Source organism: Pinus tabuliformis, chromosome 6 (assembly GCF_031772625.1).
Source record: "Pinus tabuliformis cultivar Carrire ecotype Pingquan chromosome 6, CPIR1, whole genome shotgun sequence".
Classification (NCBI taxonomy): Eukaryota; Viridiplantae; Streptophyta; class Pinopsida; order Pinales; family Pinaceae; genus Pinus; species Pinus tabuliformis.
Genome location: NC_142292.1, coordinates 1,303,430,133 through 1,303,440,473, shown reverse-complemented (window position 1 = coordinate 1,303,440,473; position 10,341 = coordinate 1,303,430,133).

Sequence of the window (10,341 nt, the reverse complement as noted above, 5' to 3'; positions counted from 1 at the left end):
TGGGCCAAGAGTCAAAGAACTAAAGGAGATCAGCGAGCCACCTAGTTCTAAGGAAAAGTGGGTCTAGGGCCACCGACCAAACAACTCTTGTAAGCTGACAGCGGAGGAAGAGATGAGGGATGCTTTCCTCAGAATTTTCATAGAGAGGAAATTTGGAGGGACCAATGAAACCTCTTTTCTGGAGATTCTCTGCAGTTAGGATTTTTTTATGAGCTAATAGCCAACAAAAGAAATTCACCTTGGGGATAACATTGATTTTCCAAATTTTATTCTAGATTGAGGACTTGGGGGGGATTTGGGCATTGAAAAGCAGATGGGTGTATCCTTCCTTGACCAAGAATTTGGAGTTCTTCCACCCCCACCTGTCCTCCATTGATTGCGGAAGGGGGGCGCATCCGATTAGCTTCTTAATTAGGTGGTCTCTTGATGGGATCAAGTTTGCTGGGATATTTTCCATTTTCCATCCCTTCCAAAGGCCCTGTCGGTCCCAATTTGAAATTTGATCTAAATGGACCACCCTGTTCTGCATCATATGATCCCTGAGAGAGCTGAGAGTGGGATCCAAACCCAAAGGGTGGAGTCCCAGGATCAAGTCCGACCAAATATTAATCAAATCTCCCTTACCTAGAATTTTACATAGATTATTCAAAATGAGATCCGAAGATGATCTCATTAGTTTCCAGATAGGAGAACCTTGAGTTGCTTCCATTCACTCTTCCCTATTGTTGTGTTGATGTAAATAATTTGCTCTCATTACTTGCACCCACCATTGATTAGGATTCGTTGTTAGGATCTAGTAGAGCTTGGCCCCCATTACCATATTGACCATGGTAGGGTCTCTTATGCCAAGCCCCCCATGCTGTTTTGGCGCTCTGATAGTTTTCCAGTTTACCAGGTGGAATTTTTTATTTTCTATCTTTCCTCCCTCCCAAATAAATTTCCTAATATAAATTCCAAGTTGATGAAAAACATACTTAGGAGCCTGGAGGGTTGAGAATTGGTATAGAGGGATGGTTGATAGCACCAATTTCACTAGAATAGTCCTCCCTGCATTATTAAGCCAAATTCCTCCCCAATTCACAATTTTGGATTTGATTTTGTCAAGGAATTTTTTCCAAGCATAGGGAGCTGCTCTTCTTAGGAAGATAGGGACTCCTAAGTAGTTGAAATCTTTCCAATCCCTAACTGTTTTGAATCCCATAATTTCTTCTATCATTTTTTCTTTATGGGGGGAGATATTCCAAGTGTAAATATGGTTTTTTCTATTGTTTGTGGCTCCTCTCGAGGCTCTGAAAAACTGATAATTCCCTTTGAAGCTCCTGGCTATCACAATTGACGCACCACCAAGAAGAATGGTGTCATCCGCAAACTCATCATGATTGATACTTCTGATTCCCTCTTTATATCTGATCCCAGGAAGGAGGTGGGAGTCACGATATTTCTCTAATCTTCTACTCAGCGTGTCAACCATAATTATGTATAGAAAAGGGGAGAGAGGGTAGCCTTGGTGCAACCCCATAGAGGCTTTAAAGAAGCCCGCCACCCTACCATTGACCAAAGGGGCAATCCAAGGAGAAGAGGTGCAAAGGGAAATCCACTTTATAAAAGTTTCATCAAACCCCAACTTTTGTAACACTTTCATCAAGAAACCATGTCTGACCCTGTCAAATGCATTTTCCATATCCAGTTTTATTATCATTCCTTGATCCCCTCTTTTCCAACTCGAATCAATAGCCTCGTGAAGCAATATTATATTATCAAAAGATTGTCTCCCCAACACATACTAGGGGAATTTTGAGGTCTAAAATGGGCCTCCTACGGAAGTTATAAAATAATAGTGGAAAGAATAAAATAAGGTTAGATTACATCATCAAATTTTAGAGGGAAAAAAGAAAAACCTAAATTTTCAACTCAAATTTTCAACTTATCTCCTTATGAGTTTACTCAAATTTCGAGTGACAACACTCGTTGGATCCAAAACTTGATTCCTCATCAAGGAGTACCCATGTTGCATACTTTTGATGGACCCTGCTACACGAAAAATGAGAAATACATGAAAAAACGTGATTGCAATCATGTTTTTTCATGTATTTCTCATTTTTCGTGTCGAAAGGTCCATCAAAAGTATGTAACATGGGTACTCCTTGATGAGGAATCAAATTATTCATCCAATGAGTGTTGTCGCTCGAAATTTGAGTAAAACCTTAAGGAGATATGTTGAAAATATGTGTTGAAAAAGTAGTTTTATTATTTTATTATTTTTTACTTTTTTTACTTTTTACTCCAAAAATGGTGAATCATTCCCCATGGTTGACATAATCATCTTGAATCCTATTGGTTCTTATAAATTTTATTTTGGTTGTACATTTTTCTTAAGAGACCCATTTTAGACCTCAAAATTCCCCTAATGAACCCCCCTTGTTTGACCAAGATCAAATGAGGTAGGAGAGATTTGAGCCTGAAGGCAAGTAACTTCGAGATGATCTTACAAGATACATTGCAGAGGGAGATAGGGCGGAATCTAGAGAAGGAGGAGTGATTGGACTCTTTAGGTATTAAAGCTAAGAAGGAAGTGTTAATTCCTCCCCCATTATAAATCTCTTGAAGGAGTATCCTACCATATGACATAGGTTTATCCTTATCACTTCCCAAAATTTTTGATAGAAGCTGGCTGAGAAACCATCCAGGCTTGGGGCCTTGTCAGGCGATAGAGAGAAAACTATAGACTTGATCTTATCTGGCATCGGAGGGGAGGTCAAGGCATTGTTCATCTCCGCAGATACCAGAGTAGGAATATTCCCTAAGAATAAATCCTCACTTTTGAGATCCCTCAATGGGTCTTCTTGATAAAGGCTCTTGAAGTGATCCACCACGACTTTCTTGATTTCCTCAAAATTTGTTAGTGTCTTCCCCCCATGATGGATCTGAGATATGTTGTTTTTGATTTCCCTAAACTTTTCCTGCTTATGAAAGAACTTTGTGTTTCTATCCCCAACCAAGAGCCAATTGTTTCTATATTTTAGTCTCCAATACTCCTCTTCTCTTCTGAGGTGGGCGTGGAGAGTCTTGAAGGTTTCAGCTTCTTTTTGGAAGTCCGAAAGGTTCACCTGGGCAGTCTCAATTTGTCCCTATAATGAAGCTAAATTTTCTTCCATATCCCTTATTGCATATTTCCTTTCAGATTTATTTTCTTTTAGCCACTTCTTAATATCTCCTTTTAACCTTTTGATTTTTGATTCCCAGATAGAAATTGGGCTGCCCTTAACCCACTTCGACTAGGAGAGAGAGACCAAGTCGGAGAACCCAGGAGAGTCCAACCAAAGAGGGGAGAAACGAAAGGGGATAGGCCCAAGGTTGAGGGACGAGAAATAAGGAGGCTAATAGGGCAATGGTTTGAGCCACTCCACAAAAGAATGAAGGATTTTAGGTAGAGGTTTAGAATAAGGAGGCTATCAGAAGCTAGAAAATGATCAAGCCTAACAACAATATGGCCCATGCCTGTACGTTTATTATTCCAACTATATAGGAATTTAGGAGGTTTGAAATTGAAAAGGTTGAGGTTGAGAATTAGGTCCTCCATGTTCTCCTGAAAGGTATCCCTGACAATTGAGCCTCCCCTTTTCTCCTTTTTACCCATAGTGGTATTAAAATCACCTCCCAATATACAATTATGTCCATAATCAATGCTTTTCAACTCTGTCAAGGACTTCCAACAATCTTGTTTCTCTCTAAAGTGGACAGGCATATATACATTTATCACAGTGAAATTCTGTTGCATCTTTAATGTTTTAAAGGTAGTTGCAATCCAGTGGGTGTTTTTTTTATAGATTTTACCAGTTGCAATTTTTCTGGATTCCACATTGTGCAGAGGCCTCTAAAAGCACCTCTCGAGCTTTCTGCTATCTCTTTGATGCGACCCCAAATTTTGGAGCGGATTGAGGAGAATTCTGTCTCGCCCAACTTCGTCTCTTGGAGGAGAGTGACTACTAGTCTTTCCTTTTGTATTAGTGATTTCACTTCCATTATTCTTTTCCCAGATCCTAGTCCCCTACAGTTCCAAGAGATAATATTCATTATTTACTCTTTGTGGATGTCGTCCCTTTCATAGGGCCTACTATGCTTCCTTTTTTTCCTCCTTTGGACCCCAGACCAACTAACTGGCGAGGGATGGTGCGTTGGAAGCCCAACTCTTTGTCTTTTTCTGTTTTTTCCCACCTTATTTCTTTGTTTTTTTTTCCTTCCTGATCTTCTAACCTTTATGTCCATATCCTTGATTCTTGCGCCTTCTGATTTCTTGTCATCTGAACTCGCAGGTATTGTTTTTCCCGATATTTCCTTAGAGGATAAGAATCTTTCTTCTTCTTCTTCTTCATCCATGGTGTCTTCTGTGCTGCTGGATGCTTCGGGACTTGAAGTATTTTCTTTTTGCTTCTTCGAGGTCGAGGAGAGAATGGCGGCCTCAGGGCCATTGAAGGTTGTATCATTTTTTTTTTGCCGGGGGGGTGTGAATCAGTATTAGCAATTTAACAATCTTTCATTTCCATAAACAAAATGTTATACGCTACTTCTTTAATTAAACCTGCGTATATACGCAACTGTGTTTAGAGAAAACCGCGTATATCTTGTAGACTTCTAATTTAGTTAGATGATCTTAATCTGTGTATCAGAACCATAAAATAGTAATCAAGTGCAGTAAACATTATAGGAAATCACACACATGAACACAAGATATAAGGTGGAAACCCAATGTGGGTGAAAACCACTTACTGCAATTTGTCTCTATCTTCTTTTAATAAGAAACTTCTTTTTACAATACTTCTGTACTGGTTCAGTCTTATACCAGTATGCAGGCTTCTACCTGTAGAAGGCTAAAACCTTCTCTCATTCTCCAGCTTCTCCTTGAAGGGAGCTACAACCCCCTTAGCTCTTGTACTAGCTGATGTACTAGTACGTAGGTGCTGACCTACAGAAGGCTACAACCTTCTCTTTTCTTCTAGGGACCACGTTTCATAAATTTTCAGACTGGATCCATCAATAACATTAATCAAACATCAAATACATCTGCATCAACCAATCTCCTTTGCACCAACCAAAATTGAATCAAACAATCACTTCTCTGAATGCTGTAACCAGAATACAGTAACAGTAACTAGAAACCAATCCTGAACCCAGAACACTGCAGCAATAAACAGAAGTAGCTAGAACATATTTCATGAGACGTACACTACTTCAATATGTATAACCCGCGTGCATACGTTGTTATATTAAGGCAAACCTGCATATACACATTTTTGATATACCGAACCAGCGTGTATACGCGCCTTTCCTATGCAAAACCTGCGTACAGATCTACAAAATATAATTTACCTCTTTTTCAAATATTCAGACATCAGTTATACCCAGATCATCAAATTTATAGATCAAGTCATGCGCCAAATATAACAGATCAAAATCACACAAAGATACTTCTCTTCAAGCCTTGAGATCTTGACCCATCAATAGAACTTATCCTTCTTCTAGCACTCAGGTTCCTCCTTGATTCAGATCCAACTATGCACCATTACCCAAAGACTAGTATTCTATATCTTGCTCTTCATAAGATATTCATTCCTTGAGTGCCTTTGCCTAATGATCTCCTTCCCTTTTTATAGTCTTAGGCTTTACTCAATACCATGGTCTAAAACCATATAGAATCAATACCTTGGACCCAATACCTGGGGTCAATACTTCGGACCAAATACCATGGACCAATACCAAAATACCATGGACCAAATACCACGGACCAAAACCAAGTTTTCCAAACTGTACGCGCTTTTCTGTGCATGTATACAGATATGCGCCTTTTGGTCCGTGAAATCGCGTGTATACGTGTCTTCGTCAAAGGGAACCTGCGTATACCTCCTTTTCCTTTATTCTGAGAGCCTGAACTGTGATCTGTCATTTGAGTGAGTTGCCATCAAGGACAACACCTGTGTCATAGTGCCAAACTTGTGTCATAATGCCAACAATCTCCCCCTTTGGACTTGATGGCAACCCCAAGTCACTCAAAGTCATTCTCCCCCTTTGTCATCAAGGGCAAAGGGTTATGCTCCCCCTGAGTACATGTTGAAATCTCTGCTCTACTGTGCTGTCCATGCTCCCCATGGCTATAGGCAAGGTCTGCAAAAGGATGTTCTACATGAATCTATACATCATAAATGAGCTTCCTATCACCAAAGACTCATACATACATCCATCTCCCAACCAAGTGGGGATATACCAATATTGACTCATCCACCCAACCAAGATATTCTAAGATAATGCCAACAATGCATTATTAGAAGTATATGCTCCCCCTGAACCTGTGCCAGATTGTCTCTGTTAGACCCATATCAGACTCTTTTCACCCTGAGTCTGGTCCACTGTTTGTCTTCAAACAAACATATACGCGACTGTATCCACAAAAAACGACGTATGTACGCGGATACACTTCATGAAACTCGCGTACAAACACTGTTCTCTGAACTAGATAAGTGTCAACAACAAGATGATGCATCAACTACTCCCAACTTCTGTCTGAGGTATTCAAATGTCTCCCTAGGCAGTGGTTTGCTGAATATATCAGCAACTTGTTCCTTGGAGGGAACATAATCCAATTTGGCCTTTTGTCAAGCACTTGTTCCCAGAGAAAATGATATTTGATAGGTATGTGCTTGGTCTTTGAATGCATGACTGGATTCTTTGAAATACTGATTGCACTTGTATTATCACAAAAAATGGAGATAGGTGGAGTAAAAGTGATTTGAATGTCTTGCAATGTTTGCATCATCCAAAGGAGTTGTGTGCAACAAGTTGCGGCAGCCGCATATTCTGCTTCAGCTGTAGATAATGCAATTGAACTTTGTTTCTTGCTGAACCAAGATACTAATCTGGATCCCATAAAGAATGCACCACCACTAGTGCTTTTTCTGTCATCCACGCTTCCTGCCCAATCTGCATCTGTATATGCATGAAGTGTGAGATCTGTGTCTCTAGGATACCATAAGCCATAGTTTTGTGTTCCTTGAAGATATCTAAAAATCCTCTTAACTTCCTGAAGGTGTGCTTCCTTTGGATTTGCCTGGAATCTTCCAACTATTCCCACTGCATGCATGATGTCTGGTCGGGTACCTGTCAGATAGAGCAGACTACCAATCATGGATCTATAGGTTGGTTGATGTACTGCTGCTAATTCATCATTTGCGCTGAGGCTACATCCTGTTACCATAGGGGTACATACTGGTTTCAAATCCTCCATCCCATATTTCTTCAAGTTCTTCTTGAGGTACTTGGTGTGTGATAGAAAGATACCGTCTTTGTTTTGTTGGACTTGTAAACCAAGAAAATATGTGAGCTCACCAAGCAAGGACATTTCAAATTATTTCTGCATCACCAAGGCAAAGTTTTGACTCATGGTTTCTTCATTGCTACCAAAGATGATATCATCAACATACACAACAAGTATTAGCAATTTATCATTGTCAATTTTTATATATAGATTGCTATTTGTTGATCCTTTTGAAAAACCTTGTTGATGAAGGTATTTGTCCAAACGATAATACCAAGCCCTTGGAGCCTATTTAAGGCCATAGAGAGCCTTTTTGAGTTTTCATACAAGTTTTGGATCATTCCCAAGGATGAATCCATCTGGTTGCTCAATATACACTTCTTCTTCTAAGTCTCCATTTAGAAAGGCATATTTCACATCCATTTGATATACTTTGAACTCCTGAAAGCTAGAAAGAGCAAGGAACATTCTTATGGCATCAAGTCTAGCAACCGGTGCAAAAGTTTCTTCAAAGTCTACACCTTCTTGTTGAGCATACCCTTTACAAACAAGTCTGGCCTTGTTTCTAATAACATCTCCATTTTCATTCAGCTTGTTTTTGAATATCCATTTTGTCCCTATGAAATTCTTATCATTAGGTCTAGTAACCAATTCCCAGGTGTTATTATTTTCAATCTGCTCAAGTTCTTCATTCATGGCCTTGATCCAGCATTCATCTTTGCATGCTTCACTTACATTTCGTGGTTCGACGGAGGAGAGCAATGCTAGATAACTTGAAGCTTCTGTAATAGTTCTTCTTGTTTGAACACCTACCTCTTTCTGCCCCAAAATTTGAGTCTCTAGATGATTCTTTTGGATGTACCTGGATGGAGTCTTTTCTTCTACCCTTATTTGTTCTTCTGGTGCCTCATAGGTTTCTTCTTCATCATTAGTCTGATTTGAAGTTGAAGGATAGTCATCTTCATCTTCAAAATCTTCAGTTTTTATCTGCTTTGGATTGTCGCCTGCTTCATCAACCACTACATCAATACTTTCAACAATTTTTCCAAGTCTTTTATTGTAACACTTATATCCTTTACTTCGGGAAGAGTAACCAAGGAGAATGCCTTCATCCACTCTAGGTTCAAACTTGCCAAGGTTTTCATCAGTTCTTTTGATGTAACATTTGCTTTCAAAAATTTTGAAGTATTTTACCGTAGGAGTCTTACCCCAAAAGGTTGCAGGAGCTTCACCCCAAAAGGTTGCAGGAGTTCCAAACTTATCAAGCATAGCATGAGCCATTTGTTGAACCGTTCTGTTCATTCTTTCCAGTACTCCATTTTGCTGAGGAGTCCTTGCAGTAGAGAATTCTCTTCTTATTCCATGTTCTTCACAGAAGTCGAAAAATTCATCCGAGGTAAATTCCCCTCCTTGATCAGACTTGAGGCATTTGATTTTGCGATCTGATTCATTTTCAACCAAGGCTTTGAAAGCTTTGAACTTTTCGAAAGCTTTGTCTTTATGCTTCAGAAGTCCAATCCAACAAATCCTGGAAAAGTCGTCAATGAGCAATATAAAGTATTCTTCTCCACGAGGTGACTTTTTCCTTGACGGACCACATAAATCAGTATGTACAAGTTCAAGTGGCTGATCCTTCCTTCTCAGGGAAATGTGTTCTGGTTTTCTTACCAAACTGACATGATTTGCATATTGTATTGTTTGGAATTTTGATGTCAGGAAGATTGCGAACAACCTGATATTTGCATGCTTTCCTTATCTGAGGGAATCTTAGATTCCCCAATCTTCTGTGCCATAGCTAGTGTTCATCATTCTTGCTTAGATAGCATTTTTTTTGTCCTCCCTTGAGTATGTATAAATTATTTGGAGTTCTTATGCCTTTGATCATTGTTTCTCCTGTATCAAGCTCACGAACAATACATCCATTTGATCGAAATATTACCTCATTTCCTTGATCACACATTTGGCTAACACTCAATAGATTATGCTTTAAGCCATCAACATACATAACATTTCCAGCTTTGAATTTTTCTTTCAAAAGAACAGAACCTTTACCTTTTATGAGTGCAGGGGTGTCATTTCCAAATGAGACCTTCCTTTCCTTTTCTAAGGCACTATATGACTGAAGTTTTTCTTTATCACCTGTCATATGTTTCGAGCATCCACTGTCGATGTACCACTGATTTTCTTGTCCTTCTACATATAAGGCTATACCACATCTTTCTGGTTGCGGTTCTTTCTTTCTCCATGTTTTTGGACCCAATGAAGCTTGCTCCTTCTGAGATGTTTTCCAAAACCTACTCCTGCATTTAGAATCTTCATGACCGAAGTTGTTACAAATAGAACATTCTATTTCATTTTCAAGAGCAGAAAAGTTATTGTAGGTCCTTTTCATGATCCCAGTCACACTCCTTTGATTTCGTGCTTCTCTAGTCATGATGGTCTTGTAGGCAACACATTGAGCAACTTTGCGTCCAAAGTTATGACACGAGAAACATTGGCCATTAAAGAAATTCCTGCGATTATCTAATCTACCAACCAGGTGATTGTAGTTTCCATTGAAATTCATTCTTGAGGCAAATTGAGAATGATTTACCTGTGGTTGGTTGTAGCTTCTGTTCATCCTTGAAGTATATTGACCCTGATTTACCTGGTGATCCGCTTTATGCCTTTGTTGATGATTGTCAACCTGTTCACTTCTCCTTGCTGCATCAAGATAACTTTTGGAGGTGGATGGCTTCTGTGCTTGAGATGCTTCTTTAGTATATCCAAGACCTGTCTTGATTAGAGGAGAACGTTGCACTTTGATAATCTCATCTAAAGTTTCAGATCCTTTAGCAAATCTAAGATTAAGAGCTTTTGTTTTCTCAATATCTTTTCTAAGTCCCACAATTTCACATTCTAACTTTTCATTGTGTTTTTCCCTTTCAGCAAGTTGGAATGTCAGAGTATCTATAATCATACTCTTTTCTTCTAAACAAATTTTAAGTTTAGAAATTTCTTCATAGAGACCTTCTTCATCTATAGCATCCAAGAAA